Source organism: Taudactylus pleione, unplaced genomic scaffold (assembly GCF_031769625.1).
Source record: "Taudactylus pleione unplaced genomic scaffold, aTauple2 ptg000186l, whole genome shotgun sequence".
Classification (NCBI taxonomy): Eukaryota; Metazoa; Chordata; class Amphibia; order Anura; family Myobatrachidae; genus Taudactylus; species Taudactylus pleione.
Window position 1 is genome coordinate 6,094,003 of NW_028284588.1, and position 23,149 is coordinate 6,117,151.

The following is a 23,149-nucleotide window of genomic DNA, read 5'->3' on the forward strand; positions in this document are numbered from 1 at the left end:
ACACAGCGCATTGAATTGAATAGCTGGGGGAGCTCCCTCCTGCGGGTTTTCATCATCGCGCTGAATTGAATTCCCCCTATACTGAGATGTTAGATCTAGAAACAATAGTGAGATGCAAAACAGAGTCACTTGGGGCCTGATTCTGTAGTGCCAATGATACTGCCACGCTGCAAGAAACGGAAAGTGGGTGTCTCAGTATTAATGAAATCGGCAAATTGAAATCTTGTCAGTGCCTGTATAACAGTAATCATCGTTCACAGCAGCCAGCAGGCAACAACATTATTGGCTCGATCAATTAGCAGTAGCCAGACAGCCAGCAATACTAACACCTCAGGAGGATCAGTCACCCAGCCAGGCCACCTTCACAGAGTAGTGGGTGTGCTCACTGGGCAGACATGGCTGCTTCAGGGATTGGTGGTGTGTTGACACCAATGTGACGTCACACACACAGGCATATCTAGGGTTAATGGCGCACAGGGCAAAGAAAAATGATGACGCGCATTGAAATCTGTTTTATAAAATAATCTGATTTCTTATTTTGGCACTCAAAAACACACTGGAAACTTCAATTAGGGACAATATTCTCTTATATTTAATATTTAAAATCAGTGAAATAAAAGACATATTGGTTCACAAACAAAACAAAATGAGAATAAAAACCTGTTTGCTTTCCTGCACTGTAAATAGTCAGTGTGATGGAATAGCTTGTGTGTTTGGGGTTACTTGTCTCAATGATTCATGTTTTTATTAAGTTTCATTCATGCATTGCAAGTTTTTTTTTCTCACAGCTCTCTTTGCAGGACCTTCTATGGAAAGAGGAGGGAGGTAGTTTAAGGTGGGAGATGTCAGTGGGAGATGCTTGGTGATGGGTATGGGATGCCGGAGTTCGGGATCCCAGCAGTCAGAATCCCAACGCCAGCATCCTGAAAGGGGTAGGATACCGACACCTGTCGGTCTGTATCCTAACCCTCTCCCTACCCCTCCCCAGTGCCTGAACCTAACTACCCCTAGTGTCTAAACCTAACCTCCCTCCACACTAAACCTAACCCTTCCCCCTTAGTGCCTAACCCTAACCCTCCCCCAAGTACCTAACCCTCCCCCTAACTCCGCTACTTACCTTCAGGATTCCAGAGGTCGGGTTGCCAGCGCCAGGATTCTGACAGGTGTCAGAATTCCTGCATCAGCATTCTGACCCTGGGAATCCCCGCGGCCAGGATATTGACCGCATCTCCATGCGGGATGGGAGCAGGATGCCGGCACTCGGGATCCTGCACCCCATTGCTTGTGCTGTGTGTAATGCTGCCCATCCACTACAAGATGCGGGGACGACGGCACGATTATGACATCATAATCGTGTCGTCGTCTCCCGCAGGGTGAAGTGCATACACTGAACGTTCAGATGTACAGTGTATGCATTGCAGATCAATCATCCCCGAACATGGCAACCTGACGGCGGTCGTCAGGTTGACCGTCATGTTTGGGTGATGATTGATGTTTAAAACGACCAGCGGGCGCGCGCATCGCTGGTCGCTTTTAACCTTTTACTGTCCGATTTGAAAGCGATTACCAAGCGATTGCACGATAATGACGTCGTTATCGTGCAATCGCCTGTCAAAATCGCCTAGTGGATGGGCAGCATAACACTGTGTATGCCCTGGACTGACATCAAAGGCTTATACAATAGATCCTTAATTTAATGGGAAAAAGGCCTGTATCTTACATAGTAAGGGGCCCATTTATTAATGATCGCATTTTGCAATGCGATCACGGCATCCAGTACCGCCCATGATCGCATTGCAAAATGCGATCATACCGGCTGAATGTATGTACCGGCACATGCAGGGAGACGAGCTCCGAAAGGAGCCTGTCCCTGCGATGTGGCCGGAGTGCATGCAGGGCTGCTGCGCATGCGCAGTCCCAAGGACTGCACATGAGCGGCGCCCATTGCCAGCGGAGGGATCTGGGAGATCCCTCCGCCGGCTGAAATGCGGTAAGTCCCCATAGGCTACAGCAGCTAACGCATTCCCGATATTGATACATTTGGCAGCATTGCATCCCCCATAGAAACCAATGGGGGAGGCGGCTGCGGGCGGCTGCGATACCTGCTGCGGTCCCTCTTTCATACATCCAGGGGATACTTAATATTTGTGGTTTACCTCAAATTAACTTTGATAAATGGGCCCCTAAATCACACAATATAAACTAATGGTAGTTGACTGCACCTCTCAATCCTCTACTACTATATATATATATATATATATATATAATAGTAGAGGATTGAGAGGTGCGGTACACCTGTCAAACCGTAACTCAGGTGTCCTAAGGTGAGCTCAGAGAGGACAGAAACCTCCCGTGGAGCAGAAGGGAAAAAAGGGAAATGGGCCCCTAAATCACACAATATAAACTAATGGTAGTTGACAGCACCTCTCAATCCTCTACTATAGATTGATATATATATATATATATATATATATATATATATATCATAGTCAAACACACATTATAGATAGATATATATAATTGTAGATATATATAATTTTATATATATATAATTTTAGATAGATATGTGTGTATAATTTAGGGGTGTGCACCGGCCACTTTTCGTGTTTTGGTTTTGGATCTGGATCTTTCTTCGTGTTTTGGATCTGGATTGGTTTTGCCAAAACCACCCTTTGGTGTTTTGGGTTCTGGGTTTTGTGTTTTGGATCTGTATTTTTTTTAAAAAAGCATAAAAACAGCTAAAATCACAGAATGTGTTGATTTTTCTGCTCCTATGCTATTATTAACCTCAAAAACCTTAATTTCCACTCATTTCCAGTCTATTCTGAACACCTCACACCTCACAATAGTGTTTTTATGTCCAAAAGGTTGCACCGAGGTAGATGGATGACTATGCTAAGCGACACGAGTGGGCGGCACAAACACGTGGCCCATCTAGGAGTGACACTGCAGTGGCAGACAGGATGGCAGCTTGAAAAACTAGGCCCCAAACAGTACATAATGCAAAGAAAAAAAAGAGGTGCAAGATGGAATTGTCCTTGGGCCCTCCCACCCACCCTTATGTTGTATAAACAGGACATGCACACTTTAACAAACCAATCATTTCAGCGCCAGGGTCTGCCACACGACTGTGGCTGAAATGATTGGTTCGTTTGGGCCCCCACAAAACAAGCTGGCAATTAATCTGGCCCTGCACAAACTGGCTCTACGGAGGCAAGATGTCGTCCTCATCTTCCTCATTCACCGATTCCTCACCCTCTTCAGTGTTGTGTACATCCTCATCCTCACAGAGTATTAATTCGTCCCCACTGGAATCCACCACCACAGGTCCCTCTGTACGTTCTGGAGGCTGGTCTCCCTGGAAGAGTTGATAATTCATTTTTATGAACATCATCTTCTCCACATGCCTTTTGCTGACAAGGTTCCCGGCTGCACTAAACACTCTGTCGGAGTGCACACTGGAGCGGAGGCAACTCAGGTAAAATAGAGTCAGTTTGTACAGGGGCCTCCAAATTGCCTCTTTTTCCTGCCAGTACATGTACGGACTGTTTGACATGCCTACTTGGATGCTGTCACCGATGTAATCCTTTAACAGACAGACGCACGCTTGTCGCTGCTGCTTTGAGGATGCAGGTGCGGCTACAGCCCACACAATTCACAAAGACAGGAAAAAAAAGAATTTTAGATTTTTTGTGGAGCGCACTTTGAGGGTTACACCACCCTTTAACAGACAGACGCACACTTGTCGCTGCTGCTTTGAGGATGCAGGTGCGGCTACTGCGCATACATTTCACACACAAACGCAGAAAAAAAGATTATTTTATTTTGGTTGGAGCGCACTTTGGGGGTTACACCACCCTTTAACAGACAGACGCATGCTTGTCGCTGCTGCTTTGTGGATGCAGGTGCGGCTACAGCCCACACAATTCACAAAGACAGAAAAAAAAAAGAATAATTTTTTTATTGTTTGTGGAGCGCACTTTGAGGGTTACACCACCCTTTAACAGACAGACGCACGCTTGTCGCTGCTGCTTTGAGGATGCAGGTGCAACTAGAGCCCACACAATTCACAAAGACAGAAAAAAAAGAAGAATTTTTTTATTGTTTGTGGAGCGCACTTTGAGGGTTACACCACCCTTTAACAGACAGACGCATGCTTGTCGCTGCTGCTTTGAGGATGCAGGTGCGGCTACAGCCCACACAACTCACAAAGACAGAAAATAATTTTTTTATTTTGTTTGGAGTATACTTTGGGGGTTACAGCACCCTTTAATGGACAAGCCAGCCGGCCCTTTACTTATGGGACACAGGCACATGCTTGGCGCTGCTCCTTTGTTGATGCACGTGCAGCCACAGTGCACACAATTCACAAACACAGAAAATATTTTTTTTATTTTGTTTGGAGTGTACTTTGGGGGTTACAGCACCCTTTAATGGATAAGCCAGCCGGCCCTTTACTAATGGGACACAGGCGCACGCTTGGCGCTGCTCCTTTGTTGATGCACGTGCAGCCACAGTGCACACAATTCACAAACACAGAAAATATTTTTTTATTTTGTTTGGAGTGTACTTTGGGGGTTACAGCACCCTTTAATGGACAAGCCAGCCGGCCCTTTACTAATGGGACACAGGCGCACGCTTGGCGCTGCTCCTTTGTTGATGCACGTGCAGCCACAGTGCACACAATTCACAAACACAGAAAATATTTTTTATTTTGTTTGGAGTGCACTTTGGGGGTTACAGCACCCTTTAACGGTCAAGCCAGCCGGCCCTTTACTTATGACACAGGCGCACGCTTGGCACTACTTTGTTGATGCACGTGCGGCTACAGTGAACACAATTCACAAACACAGAAAAAATATTTATTTTTTTTGCACTTGGGGGGAGCACCCCTGATGGACAGAGCACCCCCTGGACAACACTATAGCACCCCTTTAGGATTGGGACACTGCACAGGACTTTGGAGTGGACACAGCCCCTATGGACAACTGACTGCACAACACAGTCCAGCCAGCCCCTATGGACTTTGGAGGAGTTGACACAGCCCCTATGGACAACAGCAGCACAGCGCAGCACAGCACAACACTACACTGCACTACACTACACTACACAGCCAAGCCAGCCCTCCCTCTTCACTGTCCACAGCCGAGTGAGAAAATGGCGCTGACGCGGGTACCTTATATAGAATCCAAAACCCGCGAGACCCAGAAGGCGGGATGATGACATTTTGCCCCCATTTCAGATCCGAGTCAGGTGGGAAAAGTCGAGCCTGACTCGGATCGGCCTTGGATCGGGTGGGCTCGGGGGGGTTCGGATTTCAGAAATCCAAACCCGCTCACCCCTAGTATAATTATAGATGATAGATAGATAGATAGATAGATAGATAGATAGATAGATAGATAGATAGATAGATAGATGGTTAGTGTACCTCATGGATAGATAGAGAGAGAGAGAGAGAGAGAGTGTACCTCATGTTATTTTTTTTCTACTATTTACTATTCAACTATACAGTATAATAAACACAAAATAATATTAAATATACAAAAAACAAACAAACATAAAATAGATATCCTAAAACTGCATTTTTCATTATCCTTAGGTGACAGTTTATGTGATGTTAAACAGGCCTCCCCACCTTCCCAGTACCTTCATTCATCCTTCTTTCCATTCTTGTCTCTCTCCTAGCATGTTCATCTGTTGGGTGTGTGCGCCGCTGGCAGAGCAGTGCTGCGACGTCAGTCTGGCATGTGAGCTCCCATGAGTAATTCGTGATGACCAGGCAGACTGTTGACACTGCCCGCCAAGCCATGCTCCAGCCTTGATTCCCCCCTTCCTGGTGTGATCCGCAGCAGGGGGAGGGGCGGAGCATCTGACAGCCACTGAACATGGCCACTCACAGCCTGCTGGTGGGGATGGGGTGAGTGCACTGACGCCCTCTACCTGGTGTGATCTGTCGCGGGGGGAGGGGCATTGGATGGGACAGCCATGCAAAGCCTGCTTGGGGGGGCGCTCGCGTCCCGCGATCGGGGGGGCGGGGCATCGGATGCCTACTCGCAGCCTGCTGTGGCAGGTGAAAAAAATTCCTGGCTACAACAGTCAACAGCACAAAATGCTGTGGGCCTATTTTGACAGGGGGCCTGGAGCTGTAGCTCCATCCGCCCCATTGTTAATCCAGCCCTGCTCCTCTCCCATTACTCCACTTTCTTCCTGTTCTACCCCCCCATTGTCCTACTACCCCACCACTAAACCCTACTCCTACACTCCTCTCCCTGTCACTTCATCCCACTGCCATACACATCTCCCTCCCTGCCCACCTCCTACAGGTTCCCTTTCTAACTCAGGTGCCCGCACCATCACTAAACTCTATTCATATCAGTCCCCCAAATTAATTTTACCTCCATGTTACAGCAACCCGGATAATGTTATTCACATCTCCCCCACAAATGCTATATCTCTATCCTGTGCCCTCTGGAATGCCAGGTCAGTCTGTAATAAGCTGGTCCCCACCCATGACCTTTTCATCTCCAACTCCCTGAATCTCCTAGCCATTACTGAAACTTGGATCTCACCCTCTGACACCACTTCTCCTGCTGCTCTATCCTCTGGGGGCCTCACCTTCTCCCATACCCCCCAGCCTGGGGGTTGCCATGGTGGTGGTGTTGGGGTCCTCTATCCACCAGTTATTCCTACTAGCTCTGAACCATCCCTTACATTCCCCACATTTGAGGTTCATGCTTTACTCCTCTTCCAACCAGTAAACCTCAGAGTAGATGTCATTTACCATCCCCCTGGCTCTCCCTCCAAATTCCTTGACAACTTTGCTTCCTGGCTCCCTCACTTTCTCTCCTCAGATCTTCCCTCCATTATCCTAGGTGATTTTGATATTCCTATTGACATTCCCACAAAATTCTCTGCCACTAAACTCCTTACCCTCACCTCTTCATTTGGTCTCAGCCAATGGACCTCATCACCCTCCCATGTGAGTGGGCACTCACTTGACCTGGTCTTTACTCACCGTTGTGATATTTCTAATTACTCCAATTCCCCATTCCCCCTCTCTGACCATCACCTTCTCTCCTTTAACCTATTCCTCTCTCCTCCCCCCCCCTTACCTCCTAAGACTACCATTACTAAGCGTAACATTGAGGTAATCGACTCTCTTGCTTTTACCTCCCTGCTGGACTTCTCTCCCCTATTCTTTCTCTCTCCTGTCCTGAACAAGCCACTTCCCTGTACAATTCCTCCCTTACTTCTGCTCTTGACTCTGTTGCTCCAGCAATAACTACTCACCCTCGCAGATCCACATCAAAACCCTGGCATTCCAAATGCACCAGATACCTGCAAAAGTGTTCAAGAACTGCTGAGCATCAGTGGAGAAAATCACGATCTAAGGCTGACTTCCTCTATTTCAAATGTATTCTCTCATCCTACAGTGCTGCACTGTCCCTCTCCAAACAAACATATTTCAAGAACCTCATCTCTTCACAGTTCTCAAACCCCCGGGGTCTTTTTGCCACTTTCAACTCTGTCCTCTGCCCTTCCCCTCCTCGCCTGCCCTCCTCGCTCTCTGCCCTTGACTTTGCCACCTACTTTACATCTACATTTGACTCCTTATGTGAGGACATCATATCCCATCAGACCCTCAGTACTCCTGCCCCTCCTTTCCCTGACCACTCCTCCCCTTCTGCCTCACCAACTCTGACATCCTCTTCCCCTGTTTCTGGAGAGGAAGTCATGGCCCTCATCCGGTCCTCCCCTCCTTCCACCTCCTCTCTTTACCCAATCCCTTCCCTTCTCCTCTCCTACCTGTCTCTTCTGCTTGTTCCCATTTTGATCACCTCCTTAATCTCTCGTTATCATCTGGCACTCTCCCTTCTGCATTCAAACATGCCCTTGTCTCCCCCATTCTTAAAAAACCTACCCCTCATCCTAACATACTCTCCTACTACTGACCCATCTCTCTTCTCCCTTTTGCTTCCAAACTCCTTGAGCATATTGATTACAACTGCCTTACCACCTTTCTTTCCTCCCACTCCCTCTTTGACTCATTTCAATCTGGCTTCCATTCTCTTCACTCCACTGAAACTGCCCTCGCGAAATTCAGCAAATACCTCCATGCTGCCAAATCCAAGGGCCACTACTATCTGCTCATTCTCTCTGCTGCATTTGACACTGTAGATCACCCTCTCCTCCTGAAAATCCTTCACTCTCTTGGTTTACGTGGCACTGCCCTCTCCTGGCTGTCCTCCTACCTCTCTGATCATTCTTTCTCTGTCAAGAGGAGTCATGAGAGGAATCATTCATTCCTCTCATGACTCTTCTTCCCCCCCACTTCCATTAACAGTAGAAGTTCCCCAAGGCTCTGTTCTTGGACCTCTCCTTTTCTCCCTTTATACGTCCTCTTTAGTTGAACTCATAAACTCCTTTGACCTCCAATATCATCTCTATGCTGATGATACTCAAATTTACCTTTCCACCTCTGAACTTTCCCCCTCGCTCCTCACCCGTATCTCCAGCTGTCTCTCTGCTGTCTCTTCATTGATGTCCCAGCGCTTTCTTAAACTTATCATGTCTAAGACTGAGCTGATCATCTTCCCACCCTCTTCCACTACCTCAGTTCCCACAATTTCATTATCTATTGATGGCACAACTATCTCCTCTAGCCCCAATGTGCGCTGTCTTGGCATTATCCTAGACTCTTCCCTCTACTTTAAACCACACATTCATCACCTCTCGCAGTCCTGCCATTTCCACCTAAAACATATCTCCAGGATTAGACACATCCTCACCTAGGATGCCACTAAAACCCTCATCCACTTGATGGTCATCTCCAGACTGGACTACTGTAACCTTCTCCTAGCTGGCCTCCCAGTCTCTCACCTCTCTCCACTACAGTTGGTTCTCAATGCTGCTGCTCAGCTCATCTTCTCTCCAGACGTTCTACATCTGCTTCCCCTCTCCTTCTAGCCTTACACTGGCTCCCCTTCACCTTCAGATGCCAATTCAAGGTTCTTACACTCGTTTACAAAGCCCTCACCAAATCCTCTCCCACATACTGTACATTTCTGACCTTCTCACCCTTCACACTCCCGCCCGCCAACTTCACTCAACAAATGCCTCTCTTGCCAACTGATTACTTTCTCCCACTCCTGCATCCAAGATTTTCCTGTGCTGCTCCCTACCTTTGGAATGCTCTCCCTCTCCCTATCAGACTCTCCACCTCTCTACAAATCTTCAAACGGGCTCTCAAGACCCACTACTTCATCAAGGCCTTCCAGCACTCATCCTAACCCACCTCATGCTCTTTCCTCTCTATCTTCCCCTTCTGTGTCACACCTGTCTGTCTGCCCCTCCCCTTTAGAATGTAAGCTCTCATGAGCAGGGACCTCTACCCTCATGTGCTTCTCTATACATTTTCTTGTACTCCTTACTCCCCGTAAGGGCACATAACACTTGACTGCCAACTCCCTGCTGCTTATTGTGAGTGCTTTAATCGCTGTTGCAGCAATGTATATAAGTCGTGTCCTTGTCTTGCACTGTAATGTATTGTAAGTTACTTATTTCTTGTTCACTTACTAGTTTTATGTACTATGTAAGGCGCTGCGGAACACTTGTGGCACCATATAAATAAGGACAATAATAATACATCTCATCAGTACTGCTCCCTGCTTCGCCTCTGTAAAGAGGTGAAGAAGGAAGAGTGATAGTGGCACGATATAATATATCTCCCCCCCTGTCTTTTAAGAATCCCAGTTTTCAAAGTGTCTTTAGAACAGTAAGGAGTACACTGCTCATTACAGCACATTTTACAGGTAGCAACCAGATTTCTGCAAGGATGTCCCCATTGAGGACTCACTACAATGATCCAGGTAACTCACAACAGGTACACTACAGGGATGTAGTTAGTATCGTAGCTGTCAGTATGCCTGCGCTCAGCATACTGGTGCCGGAATCCCGACATCAGTCAGAGTCCCAGTGTCAGTATCCTGAATACTGACACTCCAATGGTAAGTATTAGGGTTAGGGGGAAGTTTAGAGTTAGGGGATGGGGATAGGCACTAGGGGGAAGGTTAGGGTTAGGCTGCATGGGGAGGTTAGATTTAGGCTGCTGGGGGGAATTTAGGTTTAGGCTACAGGGAGGGAGGATCAGGTTTAGGGGTAGGGTTAGGGTACTTAGCGACAGGTGTCGGCATCCTAACCTTGTCAGGATGCCGGCATCAGGATTTGCCCGTTGAGATCCTGAGGGCTAGCATCCTGTGCCCACCCCACCCTACATATGTGCTAGCATATATAGACATACATATAGTGCATATACTTGCTGTCATCGTTTATTTTATTATATGGCATATTTTATTATGTGATGTTTTTGCTATTCATTTTTAATACTAAAAAAAAGTATTATTTGTCTGAAATGTAATAATAAATTGCCTTTTACCAAATATTCCCTAGTCCTACACATATACTGTAGTTCACATATATTTACTAGTGTGCAGGAGTTCTACACTATTGCCCAATCAGTAGCAAAGTAATGGGAATCCTTGCTGATACAACCATCCCAAAGGCATATGTTCAAATACAAAAAGCGAGCAGTGCAGATTTCTAAGTATCTTTTACCTATTAAATTAATATGCTCCTAAGACATCACAGGGAGAGGCAGTATATTCTACTGGTGATGTTAAGACCCCAGAAGAATGTAATTAATTATTCCTTAGAAAAAGTAATATATTTACTCATATATATTGGGAGTCATAACTTCTGCCTCAAAAACATAAAATCAACATGCACTTTACATCAAGTTCAGTTTGTTATCAGCCTAGATTTATCTAAATTCTTCTGCATATAATAATTTTAAATATTGTTGTTAGCCCTGCTGCACTAGTAGGTGGTAACTTCAGTGGATTTCTTACCTGGAATTTCCAGGCTGGAAAGTTGTGTTTTTATTTATCAACATCTGTCAGTGCTACAGAGGAGGTGATGTCTCACCACCCAAGGGTGGCACCGCATGGCTCAAACTGAGACTCTCAATCCCTTCTGATATGCAGAAGCAATGGCTGAAGCCTGGAACTATCTTGGATGGACTGTCTGTAAGCACTGTCAGGACTCACACACCTCACACAGCTTCACATGCACACTAGGCTCTTCATCTCCAATGCAGGCATTTGGCTGCTACAGACAAAAATTTTCTGTGGGCCACTTCTCACAGTGAGTGAGGGAAGCAGGAGGTGGAGCCAGGACCATAACTAGTCAGGGGAGCAGTGTAATCATTCATAACCAAAGGTTGAAATGAGGCTTACTGGAAGAGGAAATGACAGTGTGCCAGTCAGCATCTTGATCTTGCTAATTGATCTAATGTAATAATAAATGATGTCTCTTGAGGTGTACCCTTCCTCAACCAGTGAGTGCCATCCTGGCCAACCTCTCATCGTTTGCTGCCCTGGGTTATTGTTGGCATCAGTCGTCTGTTTCTTCATTCTTGGATACTGCATTCACATCTTGCTATTGCCTTGGCAGTTCTGATTAATAGATGTCATGATGTCTCTCCCATAGTTCCAAGGAGCAGCCAGTGGAATGGCAGCGGATGCAGGAGCAGGTCTTAAGGTAAGTATTGTGTGTTACTGTTTCTTTTTGTGTAAGGGGCACTACTACTGGGGGCACAACTAATGGGGGCATTACCATTGGGGGCACTACTACTGGGGGCACTGCTACCTGGGCCATTACTACTGGGGGCACTGCTACTGGGGGCACTGCTACTGGGGCCATTACTACTGGAGGCACTACTACTGGGAGCATTACTACAGGGGGCATTGCTACAGCGGGCACTACTACAGGGGGCATTACTTCTGGGGGCACTACTAATGGAGGCATTACCACTGGGGGCACTACTGATTGGGGCATTACTACTGGGGGCACTACTAATGGGGGTGCTACTAATGGTGGCATTGCATAGTGGGCTCTGCATAAGGGGCACCACTTCTGGGGGCACTGCATAAGAGGCACCACTACAGTGGGCATTGCATAAGAGGGACTAATGCTGTGGGCATTATTTGTATTGGGGCACTGCTACTGTGGGCATTGTGTATAAGGGGCACTAATGTGGGCATTGTGTAAAAGAGGCACTCTGTGATCACTCATGCAGAAAGAAAGCCATTGCAGAGTGAGTGACGGGAGGTCAGCGTTTGGGGTTGGTGACATGGGAGTGGTTGGAGAAATGCAGGGGTGCCTGTCGGTTTGAATGCTGTTGCATGGGCGTGCATAAATTAGCTACTGTGATGGCATATACAGTTTGAGTACTCACTGCGTGCAATGAGGTTAGCAATTTCTGAGAAAGGCCAGACCTGCTGTCATTCTGCATGAGGGGCCGATGTTACTCGATGGTTACCGATGTATACGCAGGACTGCAAGGTATTACCATGGGCACCTAGAGGTGGAGAGCGGGTAATAATTTTCCGGGCCCGTGCTTGATGGAGGAGCCCAGCAGGGACCCGGGGCTGGCGCCGCTCACCCTCCCTCTTCCTTCACAGAAACCCAGCACATGCTGCTGTGTGCTGAGCTGCAGTTGGAGAGAGCTCACGGCTGCTGAGCAGCAGCCACAGCGGTCTCCTATGTCTGTGGGGGGGAGAAGTCACACTGATCGCAGCCCCCATGGCATTGTGCTGGGCTGAGGGTCTCACAGCGCCTCCCACCCTACTCGATGCTGTAAAAGTGATTTATTTCCTTTTTTTATCCTAAGGGGATGTGGCCACGCCTCCTGCGATTAGGCCATGCCCCCTTCCACCCGGGCACGGCACAGCTGTCAGCACCCCTGGATGTAAGATAGCGGTAGTGGGCCTCTCTATGCTGACTGTGCAACGGCTTTGCGATTGCATTCATTAGCAGATTTTCGCAGAAGACCTCCGTGCATTATCGCAGCTGCAATAGCGATCCATAGTGAATCAGGAGTACTGGACATTAATGTGCTAACCGGCAATCTCCTCACTGGTGACACAGCTGCTCAGTTCCTAAGGTAACCACTGGTGGTGCAGGAAATCTCATGATTGCACACCACCTATCCTGGAAGATGAGTCTCAAATCAACAACACTCCTCTTATTGACTCACTATTTTTTTAAATAGTCTAGTGTAGAGATGAACTTAGGGGTTACGAGTCGAACCGAGCCGAGGTTCGGGTTCTTCCGCCATGTTAAGTTCTCAAAATGAGGCAAAATTTAATTTTCCCATCATCGGATCTCGCGTGTTTTGGATTGCATATTAAAGTCTCTCCCTCGTGATCAGGCGCCATTTCACACAGGTGACTGGAGGGAGAGGGGGTGCGGACTGGGCTGTAGCACTGGATAAACACCAATAAGAGGAGCGGACAGGAAAAGGGGCACTTATTCCACTATATAGGGGCCCTTATTCCAGTATATAGGGGCCCTTATTCCAGTATATAGGGGCCCTTATTCCAGTATATAGGGGCCCTTATTCCAATATATAGGGGCCCTTATTCCAGTATATAGGGGCCCTTATTCCAGTATATAGGGGCCATTATTCCAGTATATAGGGGCACTTTGTAAATTAAAAAAAACCCATAGGAGTGGATGGCATCACTGTGTTTGTTACTAATATAAAAAAAAGCCTACCATGGTACATGTTTCCTAAAAAGAAAACTATTAAGAGCAATGTGTTAAAGGGGCATTGTAGGGATACTGAGAATGATTCAGACCCAGACACTAAGCCGCCATCGCTCGCTGCCAAAAGGGGCCAGTTATGCAAATTCTGCTATCGCACTGTGTGGCATAAGGATGCCCCTCTATGTCTTAGAGAGCGACGGCTGTGAGCAAACGCTGGTGTATAAAGACGCCCACTTTCCTTTCTTAACACACGTCATCTCCAGGAAGTGTATGATTAATCGGTAACATCGACAGCCATCGGAGCTGCATGCAGCGCTTGAGGTAGACCCTACCCCGCCGGAGCACTACGATCAGTGCAGACTGAAATACAACCAGGTGACATCTACAATGACGCCTTCATGCTAATTATGCACATCCTTTAAATGCTGTTTTGATGCCCAGACACGCCTGCGTTCGCACCACCACTCCTCCGTTCACAAGCACCTTCCCCTGTTACCACCCACAAATGGCTCTATCTGTCACTCAAGGTAGCGCTCAGTCTTTGTTCTATGAGCACACGATTCCTGATCGCAGTGACTGGCTCTTGCATGCGCACTGCGATGCATGCACAGACATGCAACAATCGCCCATAGCGAGCAATTGCGGCCTAGCATCCGGGTCTGAATCAGACCCACTGTGTGGTGCTGCAGCACTATGAGGCACAAAAAACACCATGAGTGGACGGCATCACTGTGTTTGCTACTAAAATAAAAAAAAGCCTACTGGGGCACATGTTAACTAGTTTGTTGTGTGTTCAGGTACAGTTAAAACAGTTGACAATAAAACTTGTGTGTAACTCGTGTGTTGAAAAATATAACATCATTAGGGTGCCACTCTGCTTATGCTAGGGGCGCTGTGAGTCTATATTAGTCGATATGGATTAGTCAAAGAGCTGAAGCTGCAACCCAGTACTATAACGTGTCTGTACGTGGTCCTGCTCGTCTGTGCGTGTTCTGTTGTGTTCTAGAACTGTAATCCTACACTCTCACTCCGTCATCTAGAGTGTTCATTTATTGCTGCCTGCGGTGTTCCTGGGTTGTGCTGTGCCTACGACCTCACCGCTCGTTGTTTTCATCTATTACTATCTCTCAGCCTCAAAGCCACTTTCCAGCAGTCTAGCCACACTCAGCCCACAACTCCACATCTCAGCCTGTTACCATCTCAGCTCTCAAAGCCGCAAACCTGCTGTCTAGCTGCACCTCAGCCCACAAGGCTACATCTCAGCTCTCAAAGCTGCATCCTGGCTGTCGAGCCACACCTCAGTCCATAAGGCCGCATCTCAGCCTGTTACCACCTTGGCTCTCAAAGCCACATCCTGGCTGTCTAGCCACACCTCGGGCCACAAGGCCGCACCTCAGACTGTTACCATCTTGGCTCTCAAAGCCACATCCCCACTGTCTAGCCGCACTTTGGCCATCTAGGGCACATCTCAATCTGTGCAATTATGCAAGCTCTGCCTTTTAGACTTTATAGAGATTACCTCACCTTTCCAGTCCTCAATCAGTCGCATAACATCTAGTGGCCCTAGGTTAACCATGTGTCCAGTTCTAAGGGAACAGCAGGTGGCTGTTATTGGTAAAGAACTCACCTGAGTGGTTCTAGAGGTCTTACATGGTGAGTCCTAAGAGACCGTAACAACATCACACAAAGTGGCAAGGAAAGACTCAAGCCATGGTCTTTCTTTGCAAGTGGTGGTCCTGCTACTAATGTTTCACACACTAGAATGCCTATCGTAGAAGCTGGGACCAAACACAGTCAGGCATCTTATAAAACCTCACATGAAACAACTTCTAACTTTAAGTCTACATGTGTCTTCTTTAAAACAGTTAAATTAGTTCACGTAAAAAAGATTAAGGCTGAAAACCAAACTGTGAAGAGAATCTAAATGTGTCCACGATTGCTAGGTGTGAGTCTGACATCTCTGAGACTGTACTCTTAGAGAAGCCTCCTCCACCATTCCACACACTCTGCAAATGTGGAAATGGGATGATCAGCAGTAAAAGTAAAGATTATGACTTAGAAATTGAGGATTCTACAGTGGAAGTGCAACTCGATGAGGGAGTTATTTGTGCATCTGACACTAATGAGGATGTTGATGATTAAGATGTTGTTTATATAAAAGTAAGTCAGCCACTAGTGGCAGCAGTCATTGGCATGCCTGGTATAAGACCAAAAAAGCCACCTTTGTCATGTGGAATTTTTTACTCAAATCCTGACATGTGTCAAGTCATCTGTACCATTTGTGAACCTAAAGTAAGTAGAGATAGGGACATTATTTGGTAAAATATCAAAAATCCTTTAAAATAATAACTACAATCAGTCCAGCATCAGCTGCCTGTAGCATGGATAGATCCAATTTGAAGTAGTAACTAATGAAGTAAGTTTAGACACTGCCAGCTTGAGACTGGTGAAAAACAGCTAGAGAAACTGAAACAAAGTAATTTTGCTAAGTATGTTGGACTTCTTTATTCACTTTGCCAGGACCAAAGGGTTGCCAAGATCTTGCAATTAATTCATTTTGACAACCATGCTTGATCCTAGGTTTAATTCGCATGTAATGTCTTTCTTTCCAAATGACACAGATCTTAAGAGATACAAAGAGCTCTTTGCCAGCAAGTTTTCAGCTCAAATGGCACATGACAAACAAGCATCTCCTGCTTCAGTTTCTCCTGCAAATGCTGCTGCCAGGAAAAAACTGACCTTTTCCAAGAGACCCACTGGGGGTGAGACTGATGAGTCAACTCAGTGCACCAAAGTGAAACACCATTTTGACATCTTGTCAGGCTTAAAATAATTGCCCACAATTATTGACACATTATTCAACCTGATAAACTGAGTATCAATAGGATGGTGGAGGATTATGTTAATGGCAATGTACAAATTAGCATATCACACAGTACTTTTGATTATTGGGAGGAAATAAAGGCAATCTATAGCCCCTTGTACAAACTAGCTTTGGTGTACTTAAGCTGCCCAGCCTTCAGTGTGTACTCAAAATAAGTGTTTAGTACAACCGGGAACCTTGTGAGCAATCGGTGTAGGAGGCTACTTCCTCAAAATGTGGAAAAAGTCAAGCTCAAAAAAATGTATCTACAAATTCTATGAGGAAGACCTTTGCTGCCATATGCTACAAAGTACAGAGACTTCTGTAATGGTGAATTCCAGTGGGGAAGAGCTAATATTGTGTTATGATGATGTTAACACTGATGAGGGTGAGGAGAATGAAGATGATAATGACATCTTCCCAGTGTAGATATGATTAACAATGCTGTTAGCAGCCTTAAGTCCATAGGTAGCTTGTTTTGTGGGGGCCCAAATAAACCAAGCACTTCAGTCATAAAAGTGGCAGTTCCTGTTGCTGAAGTGTTTGGTTTGTTAAACTGTGTATTTCCTTTTTAATATACAACATAAGGGAAGGTTGGTTTGTTGGTGGGAGGACCCAAGGACAATTCCATCTTGCACCACTTTTCTTTTCATTATGGGCTGTATTTTGGGGGGCATTGATGATGATCTTTTTTGCATAGACAAACATTTTTATTGGTTATTGCCCTAATGCATTACTAATTTGTAACACATTTTAACCAAAAATTATGTGGTGCCTCACAAAAAAATGAAAGAATTATGAAGCATATTTACTTTAATATTATTGAACATGGCCAGATATGAACATGGCCAGATAAATTGTATTCCTCAATCAATTGATTACCTGTTTCGCTACATAGTCATATATAGTGATACATACTCCACCTCCATTTCCCAAAACTGACTTTGGGCCTCTGTTCTTGTGTTTGATGAATAAAAAAAATGTGGAGTTGTATAGTTTATTAAATTGCCATCTTGTCTGCCACTGCTTTGTCGCAATGTTTTTAAGATCTGCTTTATTCTTTTAAACTGCCATGTGTTTGTGCCGCTGCTCTGTTGTTTAGTTTAGACAGAAAGCATTTGGCCAATATTGGTGAACAATACTGAACAATATTGTGAGCTGTGAGGTGTCAACATTTACTGAAAATGACTGGAAATTAATGTTATTCAGGTTACTAAGACTGTAGGATCAAAAACAGGCCCATATTACATACTTTTTGCTGTATTTATCAATTTTAAAAAAAATCTAATTGCCACGTTTCACAGCTGATTGGTAAAGGGATCTGGGTATACAATTAGTCCCTAAAGATTGGGATAAGATTTTTTAGACCACTTTGTCCTGTTCGGTTAGCTATTCAGTAGTGGAGACTCAGGGCCTGATTCAGACCTGGTCGCTATGCTGCGCTCTCTCGCAGCAAAAAAGAGACCGGGTATGCAAATATGCGATCGCACTGTCTGACTGAAGGACACCCTCTGTCTTACAGTGCGACGGCAGAGCGAACGCATGCTGTAGTATAAAGCCACCCACCTCTCACTCGTAGCACATGTCATCTCCAGGAAGTGAGTGATTAGTACATCGAATGGCTTTAATGCTGCACGCAGCTCTTGTGGTAGACCTTACCCCACCGCAACAGTGCGATCAGTTCAGCCTGATATACACCCAAGTCACGTGTACAATGACGCTACTTTGCTAATTATGCACTCCCATTAAACTCCGTTTTGACGGTCAGAAACGCCTGCTTTCGCAGCACCATTCCTCCGTTCACAAGCACCTTCCCCTGTTACCACCAACAAACAGCGCATTCTGTCACTCATTATACTGGGCTGTCTTTGCCAGGCGAGCAAGCGCTTCCCAATTGCTATGAGTAGTTCACGCATGCGCACTGCGATGCATACGCATGCAAAGTTTAGCAAACATTGGCAGCAGCGAGAGGATGGCTGATAGCAACCAGATCTGAATCAGGCCCTCAGTTTTAAATTTTGTCCCTCTGGTACAGATGTCCCTCAGTTCTTGCTAAAATGTACCCTGGTGATTCCACTACATGTTGGAGATGCGCCTCAGCTGTTGGTTCCCCTCTCCATATATGGTAGGAATGTGCTGCACTATGCCCATTCTGGAAGTCCGTGATCTCTTTATCTAAAGAGATTGTAGGCCAGGACGTTAGCTCAGAACCTGATTTCTGGCTTCTTAATAAGATAGAGGGTGCTGTGACTTTATATAAAAAATCGATTATGAAACACCTCAATAGTGCTCCAAGGCTGTAATCCCGGTCCACTGGAGATCACCGAACCCCCCAACTATAGCTGAGTGGTTCTCCAGATTGGATTTATATGGATGATCTTATGATGTCTGGTGCTACTAGATATAGAGAGATTAGTGACATATGGGCACCATGGTTTCTGTTTAAAGATTCTCCCTCCTATTCAGGCCATATCAGTGGAACTTGTTGACTCGCCTCATATTTTAATACATTTGTAGGATATTATCTCGGGTGGTTCCCTTCTCATTCCCCCCCCCCTCCTTTTCCCTTTTTACCCTATATTCTGTTCCAGGCTTTGTTGTATATTTTTGACTTGTCTTATATTATTTGTGATTTATTTTATGTTGTATAATAATTTAATTTTGTGGAATACTGTGGATGTGTTTCTTCTTTTTTGTTGATTTAAATAAAAACTTTTAATGCAAAAAAAAATCTAGATCCAAAACCAAAACACTTTGATGAATTAGAGCCAAAACCAAAACATGGGCATCCACGCACATCTCTAGCCTAAAGTTCTGTGTACCCAAGTTGGTTATAGATGCTCCTCTCTCCTGATCCTTGCCTTTGTTGAAGTCTGTTACAGAACCTGTGCCTAGAACACTGCTCTATGGGTCTGATTCGGAGATGTACATTAATCTGAGGATGGTCTGCGTCTGCAAAGGATTGACATGCTGCAGCATTTGGGGGGCGGAGTGGGGGTGTGCCTGGGCACTGTTCCCGGATGCGGAGGCATGTTGCATCCATTTTCCTGGAGGAATGAGGCCAGGGTCTGCTTCAGTGGATGCAGATTCCTGACCTCTTGCATGACCAGGCATCGGCCAGGATGCAGGAGGATTCAGCTCCTGCAGCCTGATCAAAAGAGCAATCATTGTGACCATCGATCATAATGGTTGCAATGGTGGACGCAGATTCCAGGCCTCTTGTGTGGCCAGGCACTGGCCAGGCTGCATGAGGCTTTAGATCTCACAGTCTGACCAAAAGAGCCAAAGGTCATGATAGTGATCCCAGCCTGCGATGCCGGTCGAAGTGCTGGGATTGCAAATGTAGCAAGGAAGTGTCTGACACCTCTTTCTGCATTTGCTTGTGAGATGGACAGATTTGCACAGCCGCTTGTGTGTGGCTCTGCAAATCCATCCATCACTGAACCAGGTCCTCAGTCTGCTGGCAGCGCCTGTAATACTGGCCATACTCTGTCTATATTCTGCCAATATCATGGCCTGGAAGTTTGTCACCAGTCCAGAACCTTTTCCTGGATAGCAAAGCATATATCTTTCCTTACTGTGAGTCAATATTTATGGTCAACCTTATATTATAAAAAAGGTAAGTAAAGGGAACTGATTTCTAACACTTTACTGTTCCTAACTGCCTATTGCTGTGGGCCCTATAAAACAACTTACCTGACACTAATGCAAGTGCAGAACGGATCACCTCCTCCAGCTCTGAATCTCCGGTATTGATTTTGCGGTCTGTGACAACGGACATCACTTCCAAAATTGCGCCCTAGAATGACATGCGAATAGCACTCCTGGGCATATGAACCTAAACCAAAAGTGTGAGAAGGGGAATGTAAACAATAAGAACAAGGAGATCAGCTGCAGCAGAGGGGACTGATGATCAGTTCCCCATGCTCCACTGCTCTCAGCAATAAGGTGAGGGGTTGGGCTATGCCATAGTTGGAGGAAGGGTAATGGGGAGGTCATCTTTTGGTACTGGTGGCAGTAGGGGTGGGTTATGCCCCCAAAAAAGTGTTTTTTTTGTGGGAAGAATATATTAAACATATACAATTGCATATATAGTGACTCATGGAGTGGGGGGAAGCACTAATAGAGTGGAGGCCCATTGGCACTTGGGGAAAGGGGGCTCTGTCACTGGGATCTATTACCTGTAGGTGGGTGATGGGGTGATAGTTCTGGTGATATTTTGCCATTGGTGGGGCCATTTATACTGGGGGTGTGGTGAAAAGTTATTTTGCAGTGGGGTTCCATGGACATGGAAGTTGCAAAACATCTCCTAGTTATATTTTTTAAATAAAAAAAAATACATTTTAAACTATATTAAATAAGATAAACAATATCTGACCAGTTTTTGGGCAAAAAAATTGTCAGTTACGTGGCTAAGAAATACTGTGTTACAATCAATAATCAAGGTGCATAAGAGTTAAATATTTACAGTGAAAAGTCTTAACAGCAATAAAATATGAAATGTGGCAGAAAAAGTCTCCAAATAAAATTTGTCAAAAAAAAAGTTCAGAAGTGAAGTTTATCGTTGTAGGACTTTCACTAATCCCTCATATGTAGTTGACTCACAGGAAAAATGTTGAAAAACTGCATGTAGTTAATTAGCTTTTTACGTGAGGATATATTTATCCTTTTGGTTTTCACAGTTATTAAAATTCTATTTTTCCTTCTTCTTTCTGATCAGCCATTTTCATGTTTTCAAGTCACACGGTAGACTAGGAATTAGCTGAAGAACTTTATGATGCTCCTGCAGATAACCATGGTCATCTTTCTGCTAGCTTTGGTAAGGCAGAGTGAAGGTCCACAAATTTAGGAGGGATCATGGTGTCACACACGTCCTCTGCAAAAGCATCATCAAATTCCTTCCAAGTCTGCTGGGATTAGGTCTACAATCAGACTGAGATATTTTTCAGTACCTATTAATGGTATCCAGATAGATTGACATTGTAAAAATTGACAGTCAATAGGTCAACTCCATATGGTCGACATGCAATATGTTGACAGGGACAAACGGTCGAGTGACAGAAGGTTGACAGTGCAAAAGGTTAACAGGGTTAAATGGTCAACAAAAATATGGTCAAATTCGCAGTCACAGGCACAGAGGTGCTGTCACAAGCGTGGAATTTAGGAGCTGTGTTCCCGGACTGGGCCTTGGATCTGTATTACTTGGCGCAGACGCTCGCTGGAGGAGACTTGGCTTAATGAAGTTTCTCTGCATGAGAGGGTGCAGCGAACTGACAGGAATTTGAGGAATGCGGCAGTAATGAGGTAGCTAGGAAGCTACGTGGAGCGGCTGGATAGCCGAGGGTAGACGTTGGTAGCTGAGTGGCTACGTGGAGTGGCTGGATAGCCGTGGGTAGACGTTGGTAGCTGAGTGGCTACGTGGAGCGGCTGGTTAGCCGTGGGTAGACGTTGGTAGCTGAGCGGCTACGTGGAGCGGCTGGTTAGCCGTGGGTAGACGTTGGTAGCTGAGTGGCTACGTGGAGCGGCTGGATAGCCGTGGGTAGACGTTGGTAGCTGAGTGGCTACGTGGAGCGGCTGGATAGCCGTGGGTAGACGTTGGTAGCTGAGTGGCTACGTGGAGCGGCTGGATAGCCGTGGGTAGATGTTGATAGCTGAGTGGCTACGTGGAGTGGCTGGTTAGCCGTGGGTAGATGTTGGTAGCTGAGGGGCTACGTGGAGCGGCTGGTTAGCCGTGGGTAGACGTTGGTAGCTGAGCGGCTACGTGGAGCGGCTGGTTAGCCGTGGGTAGACGTTGGTAGCTGAGTGGCTACGTGGAGCGGCTGGATAGCCGTGGGTAGACGTTGGTAGCTGAGCGGCTATGTGGAGCGGCTGGAGCACAGTGGGAAGGCTTGCTTAGCTAAACTAAGAAACTAGTTGCACTGGCAACTTGTGTGAACATTGGGGATCCTTTTATAGTGGACACTGGGAGCTGACAGGCTGAGAGAGAAGGAGAAGGCTCCTCATTGGTGGTAGTGGGGTCACATGGGCAATCCAAGATGGCCGCGCCCATAGACCAGAGGACAGCGCTTCCTGGAGGTAGTCAGCGGGGACCAGCGGTCAGCAGGAGCTGGCGTGGGAGCAGCACAGCAGCGGGACCCTCCAGAGGACAACAGCGGAGACTGCCTTGGGAGAAGAGGAAGGAGCATACAGCGCGGGAGCCGGAAGACAGCGCGGGTCAGCGCCCGCACAGGTAAGCGACGGGGTCTGATTCTGGGGTCTCCAGGCTGGCGTGTGACAGTACCCCCTTCTTCAAGAGTGGCCACCGGACACTTCCTTGGTTTATGAGGAAATTTCACATGGAACGCTTTGACCAGACGGGGTGCGTGGACATCGGAGGCATTTATCCAGATTCGTTCCTCCGGACCATAATTCTTCCAGTCGATGAGGTATTGAAAACGGTTGTATCGACAACGGGAATCTAAGATTCTGTCAACTTCGAACTCCTCTCCCTGCTGTGTTTGAACACTAGAAGCTTTAGGCAGGACCTTTTGAAACCGGTTTAAGACTAGTGGTTTTAAAAGAGAAATATGGAAAGAACTTGGAATGCGAAGAAATGGAGGAAGCTTTAACTTGTAAGCCACAGGATTCAAGACTTTGATGATTGGGAATGGACCAATGAATCGCGGAGCAAATTTCATC